This window comes from Corvus kubaryi, unplaced genomic scaffold (assembly GCF_017639235.1).
Source record: "Corvus kubaryi isolate FWS band 111438036 unplaced genomic scaffold, C.kubaryi_AGA036_p1.0 69, whole genome shotgun sequence".
In the NCBI taxonomy this organism is placed as follows: Eukaryota; Metazoa; Chordata; class Aves; order Passeriformes; family Corvidae; genus Corvus; species Corvus kubaryi.
The window spans coordinates 3,025,874-3,039,911 of NW_024582057.1; the positions used below are offsets into that span (position 1 = coordinate 3,025,874).

General features: G+C 41.4%; 1 long non-coding RNA gene across 1 annotated transcript in view; it reads right to left on the reverse strand.

Moving 5' to 3' along the window:
- The window catches only part of LOC121674603, a 207,212-nt gene extending 196,385 nt beyond the window's left edge, over positions 1-10,827 (reverse strand). The window contains exons 1-2 of the long non-coding RNA XR_006019697.1: positions 10,751-10,827; positions 3,681-3,864 (exon numbers count right to left, since the gene is read on the reverse strand). This is a non-coding gene — a long non-coding RNA (uncharacterized LOC121674603). The remainder of the gene's footprint in view (positions 1-3,680; positions 3,865-10,750) is intronic.
- Positions 10,828-14,038: the final 3,211 nt, after the last annotated feature.

Sequence of the window (14,038 nt, forward strand, 5' to 3'; positions counted from 1 at the left end):
ACACCTAGCATTTGGTTTCCTCACTGGCTTTTCCAGCATCATCTCATTCACATGCTTCTTTATTTTAGGTTTTCTTTAAGACCTAGCAATGTACATAAGAGCAGCTTGGCCAGTGGGGCCTGGGCACAGATTAAATTTGGGGAGAGGGTCCAACAGAAGCCTTGGATCTTCCTTATTATTATTCCCTTTATAGAGCCCCATTTACAGGCCCCAAGTGGAAACAAAGGTAGCAAGCCATCCCAATCCTGCTGCCAGGAAAAAGGAGGGGTGGTTTAATCAACCATCCGTGTAGCACTGTAGCAGAAGGGGCAAAAAAGCGCACATTTAGGACCAGATGCTTCTCCTTTAGATGAAAGGATGATTAAAGCACTTGTGCTGAGAACTGCAGCGATCCCTGCGTTACAAATACAGCAGTGCATGTCTGACCCTTCCCTTTCAAAAGCAGATTCTGTGGCTATGGTGAGGGTATACAGAGGTGAGAGGGGAAAAAACAGCAGTGGGTAACACTCAACTAAAGAGCTCAGCCCACACAGGAAAATGTAAATGCTTCATTTGCTCCTCTAAGGAAACTGGCTGTAGTTTCAGAGCATACCGTAAGTGCCCTAAAACTTTTCTAACCAGAAGGAAAGGGCACTGATGAAATTCCTGTGTGGGATTGACTATGGGCAACATATTTGTATTTGTCTTGAGACACCCACAGTTCCATGCATAACCAGAAAGAGTTCTTTCAAACGCAAGGAAGAATTCTGACAAAGCCACTGCCTATTACAAACAGTCAGCTGAATGTTACAGGACAGCTGCTTCTGCATTGTAAAACACATGCAGGACATGGTGCTGTGGAGCTATCACAGTTCTTGCTACAAGAGATGGGTTTTGTCTACAGCACCCCTTCAGCACCTCTTGCAGTATGAAGAAAGCTTTAACATACTGCACTAGAAATGCCTGATGGACAAACATCGCACATATCCATTCTCTAATAAAACATTCTTTTTAAGCATTATAATGTTAACTTCATATATCCAAAGGTTTTTTACTGCCTGGGCAGCTTTGGGGGGAAAAAAAAAAAAGAGGACAGATTGACAATAAAACATGGCATTTCAGTCTTAAAAGGAAACAAAACACAAGCTCAATTTTCCTTATTGTCCCCCTATTGTGAGCATCCACACCCATAAAACTGCCTCGTACTGATAGAAAGGATTAAGTCTTTATGCACGAGATATTTCACATCTTGCTGGATCCTGAAACTACTATGATATCCAAGTCGTTTCAAGCAAAGGACAAAGTAGCAGCAGTTTCTCAAAACCAGAAAGAGTTCGTAGAAGCAAAACAGAAGGCAAAGCTGTTTCCAGGCACGGCAATCCAGACATAAATGAGAGTACACAATGTGACACACACTTCACCATTCAGAGACTAACATACCAGTCTGCTCATTCCAGAAACTAAATGCTTCTGTCAAGTGAATTTCCCATATAAAAATCTTGTAGAGATGCAAAAAACTAATTATAGGAAACACCTAATAATGGGAAATATAAGCTTTAAAATTGTTAGTAGATAAAAGGCAGGGAGCTACGAGATGGAATCTTTTGCATCGAGCACTTCTTTTCTTTTGAAATTTCAGTGTGCAGGGATGAGAAAAATGGGTACAGTTTCCCTTTACATGACAGGAACAATAATTGAGTAGGATTATATGTCATCCATGAAAATACTATATTTATGCCTCATTGTAATCCATTCATTGGTTTATGGATCCGAAGTCCCACGGGTAGTGTCACAAATCCACATAATGTCCCTGAGTAGTGGATTTTGCATTTGGATCTGAGATGTAGCTGGCGGACACAGCAAATGACATGTAGCCAGATAGCTCCCAGGAGAGCGCACAGACGGGAATGCCAAACACAATGGTCGGTCCCCAGCTCGGGTGGGAAACACAACTTTTGGCTCCCCAGTCTGCCAGCTTCAGAGGGGTGCTCTAACGTACAGACCACTTTCTCCCCAGTCATCAGAGAGATTTTACACATCTACCACTGGCAAGTGTCAAAAGTGACTATGATGTATCTCCTGTGTCATATGGAGCCATTTCTTCTTTCGCCAAAAGATGGCAGAAGCCCGACCCTAATTATATCTCTTGGACTACCCAGAGATATCTCTACAGCCAAATTTCATAAACCTGAGACCCATCATTATTTATTTCTTCTTACATTAGGAGTAATCCTGAAGTAGTACAGTAGTATGTGATAACCCTCCTTGTACAAGATTTCCTGTGTGGCTTTGTACCAGATCTATACTTCAGCTTCCCCCTGGAAATTGAGGGGTTTGTTTTTTCCCGGCAGTGCTTTCCTTAGTTAGCCTTTTGGGTTGTACATTTCCTGAGGCAAATACCATTTTTTATTTCACATCTGCACCAGACTCAGCCCAGCTCCAGTCTCAGATGAAGCTTTAAGGCAATATCAAAACAGTGATTAAAAAAAGTACTTGACAAGACTTTATAGCCACTGCTTCTGTAGATTACATGTGCTGCTGGTAGAGGGAGGTGCACTTTGGTAAAAAGCTTTCCTCATAATTCATTAATTAGGTATTTACAAATATCTCAGCTGCCAAACCCTTGAAGCTTCTCAGTCTTAATGAAGAGGGGAGGAGCAGTGAAAGAAGTTGTCAGTTTCCTTAGACATGCACCTCAGACACTGATATTGGGTGTCCGTCCATTACTGAAAGTTACAGTAAAGTAATAAAACTCTCCATCCAGTGTGCTGGCTTGATTGTCAATATCAACACAGTCCTATGCTGAAGTTACAGCTGACTGCGAGTAGCCTAAAACTGTAATATGTAATCAAGCCATACCTATTATGCTACAACTGAACAGAATCAAATGGAAAACAGCACCCTGGTACAGTACCTTTCTGGAGTGTTTATTCCCAAAGTGTATCTTCACACCAAAACCCCACTCCTGGTGATAGTCACAGGGCAATGCTCCTGTCACAGGCAGCAGTATTTCTGCAAACTCCCAGTGCTGGGGCAGAAGCACCAAGGATCCTACCTACCAGATCACTGCAGCCAAACTAGTAAGATGCAGCTGCATGGTTTCCATGATGGAACAGTTGAATCGCAGACTTTAAGTTAAAAATCAAATAGGTCATTTCATACCAGAAGTCTTGAGTGTAACATGGTTTTAAAGCACATTAAAACTTGAGCAACAATTATTCCAGCTGCTTGGGTACCACTACCATGAAGGCCCTAGGACTGATCCAAAGCATAGGCCTGACCAGTGTCAGCAGTAACACAGGTAACCTTCTCCTGGCTGTCTTGGCTAGCCCTTTCATATAAGATCATTGCACACCACATTCAATTCTTTTTACGGTTGTGAGAACTTGCAGAATAAAGCAGACACGGTCTGTTCTGAAAGAAGAGTCCACATGGAAAATGATTCCCCAGTTATGAGTTATGACCCAGAAGTTAGACAACATCTCAACTTTCAATTTCCCTTTGCTTTACCTTTTCTTAAAATATTTTGCAAGATTTTACTGTATAAGTGGATTGACAATCCAGGAACTTGTATTCCTAGTATACATATGGCTCCTGTTATATCCTTCCATTTCATTCAGGTCACATGATAGTTAACACATCATCTATTTCAGCCACTACAAAACTTGAAGAATCTAACCTTTCAAAAGGAATTTTTTTACCTCAGCAACAGCTAGCACTTCTGCAGCAGTATCAGTGAGGCAAGGGTGCAGGTTCTGGTCTCAGAACAGTACTTAGGAGGAAGATTTCCACATTCCAACATATTGCATCTGGCATGCCTCATGCACAGAGTATTCCTTAAAGGGCCAAGGACGATGTGAAGCAAGCCCATCTGAGGAGAAGGACCTTTTGGGAAGACAGAGAAGTTTATTATTAGAATTGCATTGTGTGTTTTCTCGAAGTTACATCAGTGCTGCACCTGCTAAGCAGATTAATAAAGGATAGCAACCTCTCAGGTACCAACCTGCCTCTTGTGATTATTGAATCTACCTAGGGAAGCAAGTGAAAGAAATGCTGGAAATCTTACTCAAGCAAAATATATGTATCAGCTGGAGCTAGGGAAATGTACTGTATTGCCTTGACCTTGCTGATCCTCTTTGTTAAAAAAAAATAAAAAAACCCCAAACCCCAATGACATTTAATAAAAATTTTATGAAAAGCTATAAACATGAGTGCCTATGCCCCATGCAAACTGAAAAATAAGTGGTACCTCTGGCATTGCAGGATTTTGAGAATGTATTTAGACGTATGTATGATGATATTTGTCTCAACTGATTTCTACAGAGCTATCTTGTACGCTAGGAACAGAAGTGTGAACAGTCAGGTGTGAATGGATCCAAAGAAGGCACATCCTCACCCCCAGTTTTCTCTCAGGTCCAATCAGAGTTTCAGTATCTCCACCCTGGACACCAAACCTTGTGTGTCCTCCCCACCAAGGCCCGCAGGGCTTCTTTGCTTGTTTAGGTGGGTGCACCCAGCAAGAGGCCAGCACTGTAAGGGTTAAAAAGTGCATTTTTCCACCCAGAAGGCTGAACGGACTCCTTTGAAGCCATTAGTCTATTGTATAGATCCCTCCCAGTTTTGAGGATTACAGAATAAATACATTGTAATGGCTCCATAGGAGCCTGGCCCATGGGGTCACCCTGACTTTAGTTTGTGCATTGTGTCCCAAGTGACAGAAATCGAAGCACATTAAGCACTTCATGAATGTGAAATGTCCAGAGTTTTAATCTCAGGAGCTTTGTGGCCTTACAGTTTGTCTTGGATGTACCTAAATCCACACTGCAGACTGATTAGAGAGGAACTGGCTTCAGCTGACCCATTCACACCAGGCAAATTCAGATAGTTTCAGATTTAGAGCAATAATTGCTTGGTGTGTGTTGGGGTGGGACTTATCTAGCTTTATGCATTGTAGTAGAGTGCATCCAATAAACACATAGACAATTTATGCAGAAAAAATTCTCTTCTATTAAAAGAAACTATTTTTAAAAGTAGATTGGCCTAATAAGACACTTACAGACCCTTCATAGCTGAATAACACCAAATAACTACACAGTTCCACTCCCCTCCAGGTGAGAGAGATATTAATGGAATTTACGAGCAAGGAGAATAACTTACAAACTTATCAGACTCCCTTCAAGACTGTCACCTGACAAATCATCTTAAAGCAACTCGGCCTTCTTGGGTTAAAAAAAAAAAAAAAGAAAGGACATCCTTTCACTCTCCACCCATTAATTTAGGCAGTGGAAGTAGAATTTCTGCAGCCTCTCTTGCCCTCAGCTCTGCCTCATTCTATTTCTTTTTTTTTTTTTTTTTGGTTTTTGTAAGCTAGCACAGCTTTTTGTTGACTTGAAACTGCCTTTGATAGGTAAATTCTGGCCGATTTTATCTAGTGCTCAGCATACTCTGTCGTATTGTACTTTTCTCTAGATACTTTGGTCAAGTTGGTTTTGGTTCTTTTTTTTTACCAAGAGAATTTCCATTCCTGGCAGAGACAGAGACCCCAGTACCACTTACTGAAGAAGGAGGGAGAAAAGGACTATAAGAGAATTGAAATGCTGCCATTTAGTATTTGAAATAGTTAATAGCAACTGAAAAATACTCACGCTTTCACAGACACACAAACATATGCTACAGTATTTGGCTGTTTACTTTGGGGGTTGTGTTGCATTTGCTAATCTTTTTAATAGAAGTATTCATAAAATTATTGAGATTTTTAAAAATCATTTTTCTTTTTTTTTACTTGTCCTCTAGAGAATTATCTGCTGCACTCTGACTCATAAATGCCTTTGACATTTTGGAAGAAACAAGCATGTATTCTGTTAAATTACGTTTGAAGAAAACACTTTAAAAGTTGAATTTCACTTTTCATTGTGATACCATGGCTGTTCTTTACTCCTCCTGAACTCACTTTTACATTAGAGAGGTTATAGTTTTAAAGGAACTTTCTGAATTTATTCTCTATGGATTTGCTGAAGAAAAACAAGTATTTCTTCCCAAGCCAAAGCTTTGCAAAATCATATGGCAGTGGATATTATCAGCCAGTCTGACATCTTATTACAACAGCATTATAACATAACCTTATCCCAGTGGGGATGGGAATGTGCTGATGCCTCTCTCATCACCAGAAGGATTCCCCTGTCTTTCCCTGATGAGTTTCAGTCCATCTAATCTCTTTCTTTCAAAGATCCCATGAAATAGCAACCGTGCTCGAAAAGAGGAGAAAATTATGTCATTATGTCCCCATTTCTTGCACACCCAGTGGCACTGACAATGCCCGTGGTGCTGCGGCTGTATAAATAGGTAATGACAGCACCCTCTTGCCCAGCAGCTGCTGCTCAGGGGCTTCCAGAGGCTTTGCAGGTTGTTACCAGGTCTCAGGGTGTGTCTCCCCTTGGGAAACAATGCAGAAAAGCCCAAGCAAGAGCCCAGGAATGGAAGCAGTGCAGCCACATTGGTGAGTAGCCCCCCTGAGCACTTGGGCCTGGCTGTGCTGCTTTCTGGACCTCTGCTACCACCTTGACATGGCACCGCTCTGAGCTGTGTGCCATGTATTGCCACAGCTGCTGTGCAACTCATCTGTGCTTTGTATTACCTCAAGAAATTCTCTTCAGCTATTCCTAAAGCTGGGCCAAGGACCTTGCTGGGCTTCCAGGGGTGCTGGGAGCCTTCTGTAAGCGTGGGCAAGTGCCAAGGACTGCTCCTGTGCTGAACAATGAGTACCCAAACACAGCTCCCTGAGCTCCTATGGATGTGGGAATAAGGAGTCAAGCAAACAGCAAGATCACAAGCCTCTCACACCGCAGTGATTTAATTTCAATCCAGTGCGCCATTTCTCCTCTCCTTGCTATGGATAAGTCCATGTTTATTAAGGGACTCCATTAGTCTTCCCCTGTGACTCCACCTTGCTGCAAAATGCTTTATTCCTCCAGGGCTATAGCAGCAGCTGGCACACTATTTCCTTCTGAGGTGTAGCCAAATAATGGCCTTTTGGAGGGGGATCTGTTTCATCTCTCTTCTCCATATGTTCCTTTCTGTTGATGGGCTTAATACACTCATTTTCACAGTAGCTATCTAAGTGTTTTTCCTTTTTTGTGTCTATTACTGAAATGAGTAAATGTGCACAAGGCAATGAGGCACATGAGTCAGGTCAATATACCGGAGCATTCTTTTGGGAGTAATTTTCCAGGAGACCTGGAGAAAGGAGGGGTTTGCCAGGGTTGGCCAGAAGTTGATCCCCTTGTCTGGGGCACAGGGACATTAGTCATATTTGTATGAGACAAGAGAACAGTCTTCTTCCCACGATATATGAGTGCTTTTCCCAAATGGATGCAGCGTCCCTGGTCAAGAGGACAGCATTTGCTGTAGTAAAACTACTTCTTTTGGACTATGATTTTTTACCAAGATGGCCCTACAGCAAAACAGATGTAGACAACTTGGCAAGCACTAAATATGCAAACAGATAGATAGCTGGATAATGCTGGAAATTTCAGGGCAGGAACGAACAATAATAAGTGAAGCCTGCAAACGGGTGCAGCTGTGCTGTCACAGCCCTCCTGTTGTAGCCTGGCCTAGGAGACCTATTACAGCTGAACGTGTTTCAGTATAACTGGATCCACCCTACGGGACATAATCTGTTTAAAATATACATCACTGCATTCAAATTGCTATGTACCTGTACATAAAGCACAGAAACAAAGGAGCAAGCCAGGGAAGTAAGAAACCTGAAAGAAGAGGTGGAGAAGCTGGCAGGGGATAGCAAAATGTACACTGCATCCTCCCTTCGCCTGCCACCAGGACAGCACCCCAATAACAGTGAACAGTTTGGGGGAACATGGAGCAAATCAACCCAGGAAAGCCATCTTCTAGTAAGGAAAGTGACACAACGGCACACTGAGACTCTTTGCCTGGGAATTTGGAAAGGCAAGATGCAGGTGGCCAGGGAGTGTCAGACCTCAGAAAAAGAAAAAACTGATGACCAAGTACCAGAGCTGAGGAAACCTAGGGTGTAAGAGCTGTCACATGAGAGATTCTCTGATGCACAACTCATTCCCTTTTCCTTCTATAACATCAGTAACACAGTCTCTCTCCTTCAGTCAAACACCTATTTACACAACACCCATAGAAGCATCTGATCTTGGAGACACCCACTGTTCTGTCAAATTTGGCTGAAATCATTAAGTGGGTTCAAAATTTAGACAGATGTATAGCAGTGACATTATTTTCTAAGAAATTAAGGTAGGTAAGTGCAATGAATTAAGAAAGGGCAGTGAAATAAAGAACAAGTACCAAGAACACTTGAATTTGATGTGAAGTACATAAATCATGGAAGGAGATTGACATGGGAACAGCAGCAGATTTCAGAAGGTAAATCTTTGCAGTGATACAGTGATATTTTACCTGGAGGGAATGTGAAAGTTGAGGGGGCCAAAGAGAAGAATGAAGGTATCGATACGAAGAATTGCAGGACTCAGACTGCTGCTGCCCACAGTGATGTGATCAAAATTAGAAGAGTTAGGTTTTACTTCAGGGAAGGAGGAAGAAAGTGCTCACTAATCTGGCCAAAACTGCTGCAGCCTGTTCTGGCAAGACATTAAGGTGCTCACTGCCAAATGCCAGGTGTCCTGCTTTTCCTCTGTACAACCGGGAATCACTAGATCTTTATTTATGGGCAGTACAAACAGATCGGTCAAAACAGCCCAAACAGGGAAAAAGCCCCAATTCATGCCCCAGAGAATTTATAGCCTGGAGAGGGTACACATGAACACACTTGAAAATATCTGAGGCATGCCAAGATGCATTTCTTACACCATTCAGAACTGACTTCACTGCTCAATTTGCACTCCCTGCAGCATGGCTTGTGAAGAGAAAACAAATGGCATACCAGACCACACAGAGAAGCAATATGGTTACCAGCGAAACATTTATTAGCTTAGGGAAAGAAACCAAAGCCTTCTTTTCAGAATTTTACCCTCTCCTTGCTATCCTCTCCTCTCATACATCATTTTCCTTGCCTGGACTGTTATTTTACAGCTATCTGCTGCACAAAGTTGTAGTTTATTTAAAGCAGCATTTTATAGTTAAATCCCACTCCCATTGTTTAAAAGCAACTATCCTATTTCTCAAAAGCAAGACAATGAATGCACCTCCAGAACAGGCTCTAGCAATACCGTAGGTTTTGAATTTATCTTCATCAGCTGAGGTCACCTCATCACTCAGAAGAACTGTATTCAAGCAAAGACAAGGGGATGGGAAATATACCACCCACACCAAGGAACAATAAATTCAGCTTTCTTTGCAGTGCTATTGCATATTTACCCTGCATTGATAATAATAAATTGATACTTTTCATTTATATTCCCACTTGCTGGACTTCTAATGTTTCTCACACTGATGGTTCTCCAGACTTTCTTTTCTATCCAAACCTACCTGTTCCCTCTGTACCTTGTGCTCTCTCATTTCATCCTGTCCACCTTAGTCTCCCTCTCTCTTCCCCTGTCTCTCCAGCTTCAGCAGCTCTTTCCATTTTTCTGGCACAACATCACGGGGTGGAAGCTGAATAATAAACACGCATAACACACTGAACCACTACTCAATTGGCATACATGCTGTCAGTACATACACTGACTATGCAGCTATTTTCAGAGATCCCTAAAGAGCTAAGGAGGTTTGTGCTATTAATATACTCTGGAAAGAGAGAAAATTCCCACCAGAGGCCTTAAACAACTCCACCGTGCTGCAGCCAACCATCAGCCCCTTCGAGCTTCCAACAGCAGGGTTTGTGTAGTTTTCCAGCTTGTCCAGGTATTACAGCCAAGAGGAAGGCCTCAACCCCCACTCTCTTTGCATGAGAGCAGTCAGGAAGGAGCCTTCACAAACAGCAAGCGTAATGCCAAGGAGAGAGAAGAATAACCAAGGAGATAACACACTGCATTGGCTCCTCCGTTTCTCTGGCAGGACTCCCTGGCTTTGCTCAGAATATGACTGACTTTGTTGCTTTCAACATTTTCTTCCATTTCGAAATATTTTACTCATTAGCAATCCTCCTTATGCTCAGAACAGGAGATAGCAATCAAGTTCTCCTCTTCCTAGCTGCTAAATGCCTCAATGTCGGCTCTTGAAAAGCTGCCCTATCCTCCATGTTTATCTTCCCAGGATTTTTGCTCGTCTAATTTCATCCTCCCTGTCTGGTGAATCTCACCTGCCCTCAGATGTTTGCATACTGTTTTCTAGGCTGATGATTCATACATATAGTCTTTTACTGCTTTTACTGCTCATCCTCAGCCCTGCCTCAATATCACACATCTTCCCATCAGTTTTCACTTGCCTTCTTCATTCAACCCTTCCTGCTCCAGCTTCCTCCAAACCAACTTTTGACTCGCTCCTCTTTTTTTTCTCCACAAAGTCTGCCCCTATCCCAAACCTGATGCTTCTTCAGTCTCAACATCATCTAGAAACCATCCTTTGGGTTTCATACTCACAAAGGTGTCTCTCATTTGGGCTTTCATTTTTTCTAACTTGCTCCTGAAGCACCATTGTGGCTCTTTCACTGGAACCACATATTTCAGTCCTGACTAGAGACAGCTGCCAGAACCATTTCATTTGATCCTGTTAAAATTCCCTTCACCAAACCTCACTGCTCACTGCTATAACATAACATAACATAACATAACATAACATAACATAATTTTGAAAGTGAAAGACTTCTGGTCCAGACTCTCCTTAGTCTTACCTCCTGGCACCCCTTCTCCACCAGCTGCTGGACAGGCAATCATTGCAGTGCACTGTGCTCTGTAAGGTCTCCTAAAATGAGAAGTCTCTATGCTTAAGTTTTTCCTGAGACACTGCCTCTGTTGTGCTCCAGTACAGCAATTGGTTTGGTCCGTGTAAGCTGTCCCTATTAAGCCCTTCCTTAGCTTCCTCCTGGCATCTCCCATCTCATTGTCTTGGTCCAACTTGTGGCTGCATCTAGTGTTGTAGTGATCATGAACACATTAACACCACCAGCAGTTCTAAACAGATATTGCAGTAATGATGCACTGCCCACCAAAACAAAGCCCACAGAAGGCAGGGGCACCTTCCCAAACATACCACAAGCCAATAATTTCTTACCACATTGAAGACCTCCAAAACCACAGTGAAGCCTCCAAGAAAAACTACTCTCTGGACATGACTAAAGACAGGAGAATCCCTTTAGCTGAGGACTAACTGCCAACCCAAGGGAGACAGTCACCATGCAGCAAGAACATCACACTGTGTCAGGAGTAATGCTAAAAAGCCAAGCTTCTTTTTCCTCTTCCAGGCAGTTTGCTGGAACACACAGAAAAGATGTGGAAGAGGTGCACCTTAAAGTATTTGTGATATGTCTGGATGTAACTGTGGCAACTGAACCGCGTGGCAATCCAAGGACACACAACAAAAAGTGAGCCAGGATCTGCCAATCATTTATTGAGTTTTCCGGTAAAAAAAGGCAAAGGCCCCCCCCCCCCCCCTTCCTGCACCACTATCTCATGTGAGTGCTCTTGTAAAACAAATCACACAGAAAAACAGGATTTGTAGGATCAGCCTGGCTTGTTTCCAAAACACATACTCAATGCAGAAAGCTGCAAGAAAAAGAATAGGTACTGAGAGGAACATGATAGATTACTGCCCCGAAAAATCAACAACACCACTACCTGACAGGAAAAACCCTTTTTGAGCTACTTAGGGTAATTTATTAATATCATTTTTATAGTGATAATAAATAGATAAATGTATCCTACTACAACTTAAATAAAACCTGGAACTCCAGCCCAAGTGAAGCTATCAACAAAAAACCAATGCATCGCAGTATAACTCACATACCGACATCTCATTCCAAATATCAGAAAAATTCCACATTATTAACTAATCATTTCTGAAATGTGGTTTCAAAAAAGAAAACACCATTTTTGTTCTACTGGAATACAAAATAAATCTGCTTGAACTTCTCTTTTGACATATTTTTACAAATAGGTAACAAAAAAATTAAGGGGCCTTCACATTTTATTAAAGGAAACACTTAGGCTGAGAGTTTGCTTTTTGCTTTTTAACAGCCAGGTTTCAATGGAGGAGTAGTTTTTATAGACAATATCAAACCCTCCATAAACACAATGCTATCAAAGGAAGCAATAATAGATGTTGTCTTACAGTTATATGAACACTATCATTTTGGGGGTGGCACTAAAGCCCCGAGACCCAGACAAAGACCTGAAAAGCATTTTAATCAGTGAACTGCTGATGGATAAGCCCCCTCTTCTCTCTTGGCACAGTAATCAACACATTGCTTCTCTCATCTCCCGTGTGAGTTTGATTCTTCATCTGGGAGCAGGATGATATCCAAGCTCTCTCCGACAGCAGCACTGTACCTCCAGGATTTGCGTGCCCACAAGCTCAGTGTCTTTACCCATCTCCGTGGCCTGGCTTCTTTCCAGTGCCCCACAGAGCCACTCCACTCCCCACTGCTACTCTGATGGCTCTCACGGACACGCAAGTAAGTTGGTTGTTTCATGCTCACCCTCTCTCTCACAAGGAGGGCAATTAGATTAGTTTACTGCAGGCAAAATCAATAGCAAGCATCTCGGGGGGTACGCTAGCCACTGCTAATTAGAGCTTTTAGACATTATTTGAATAAAATGTATGAGGTTGATCAACCAAGGTGGAAAAAATCCATAATATTCCAAGTCTGCCCTTGGTTTGTCAACACGGCTCACTTTGGAATTAGAAATTGAATGAAATTCCAGAAGTAAAGGTAAGCTTTTCTGGACTGGGATAGATGCAGGGAGGGATGGCGTTATTTATCTTCAGGGAGACGGACTTTTCTGTGTCAGATAAGAGGTACAACACTGGCTTCTAGGCATTTAACTCAATTTGCAAAATATTCAGAAGCTTTTTTGCATTAATCTGATAAAAATCAGAGCCATATATTTTGAGTCTACTTACTCTTAATGAATTATTTTAGTTACAGCCATCTATTTTTAAAAGATGTATTTAAAAATTGTAGAATTATATATGCAATGAACCTGCTATAATTCCATGGAAATATTTTACTAAATTAGCCATTTATTTATATTCATTTAAATAGTTGGGTTTTTTAAAAATCTGCTATTACATTTAGCATGTAAATGCCTGTTATGATGCCTACTTCATGCAGCAATTTTCAGGCCATGTAATGAATTACTTTCATATCTTCAGATTAGGTTGCAATTAGATAATGTGTTCAAATGTGAACAATACAGTTTCAGGGTAGCTTTCTTTGAGTACTTATCCATAGAACATTTTTCTTGATAGGAGTTTCCTCTGTAGACTATTGGAATTCTCATTTCAGGAAAGGGTACTTTCTCCATGCAATGAAATATCTTTTTCTCAATCGAGTGTTCTTAAATAGTGATTTAAAGTACAGTAGGAAGATGAGCATAACATTTTAAATATGAACAGGAGATGAGCATGTAATCTATAATATACTTGAAAAATGTCTTTCTGAATCTCAACAATAATCAGAAACTTACAAAGACAGAAGATTTGTCTTATTTTAGATGTCTAAATAAATAAATGTTAAAAATAAATGTAATTATATCCTCTAAGTAAAATTATAGAAAGTGCAAGCATGAAAACACAACATAAAAAGAGGTGTTTTGCCACAGAGGTAGAAGAAGGAATTATGTATTTATGTATTTTTTTAATTTTGGGTGGGGGGAAAGATAGAACAACAAAACAAAACCCTTTGTTGGACCCAGCTAAGATTGTGCAGGTCAGCACAATCAGTCTAAATTAGCCAAACACCTCAAATAAATTTTTCTTAAATTATCTGGATCCAGGCACATCCTTAAAATATTTAAACTACAGTATAGTTAATTTTTAAGTACAATTTCACATTCTTAAGTTAATCACACTTTGATGAGGAAAGAGTAGAGGGAGAGGAGGGAGGCTGGAGTCCCATTTGAGTTGCTGTGCTCAGTGGTTTGAAATCCAAGGCCAGGGGCTGTTCTCCCCTGTTTGGATT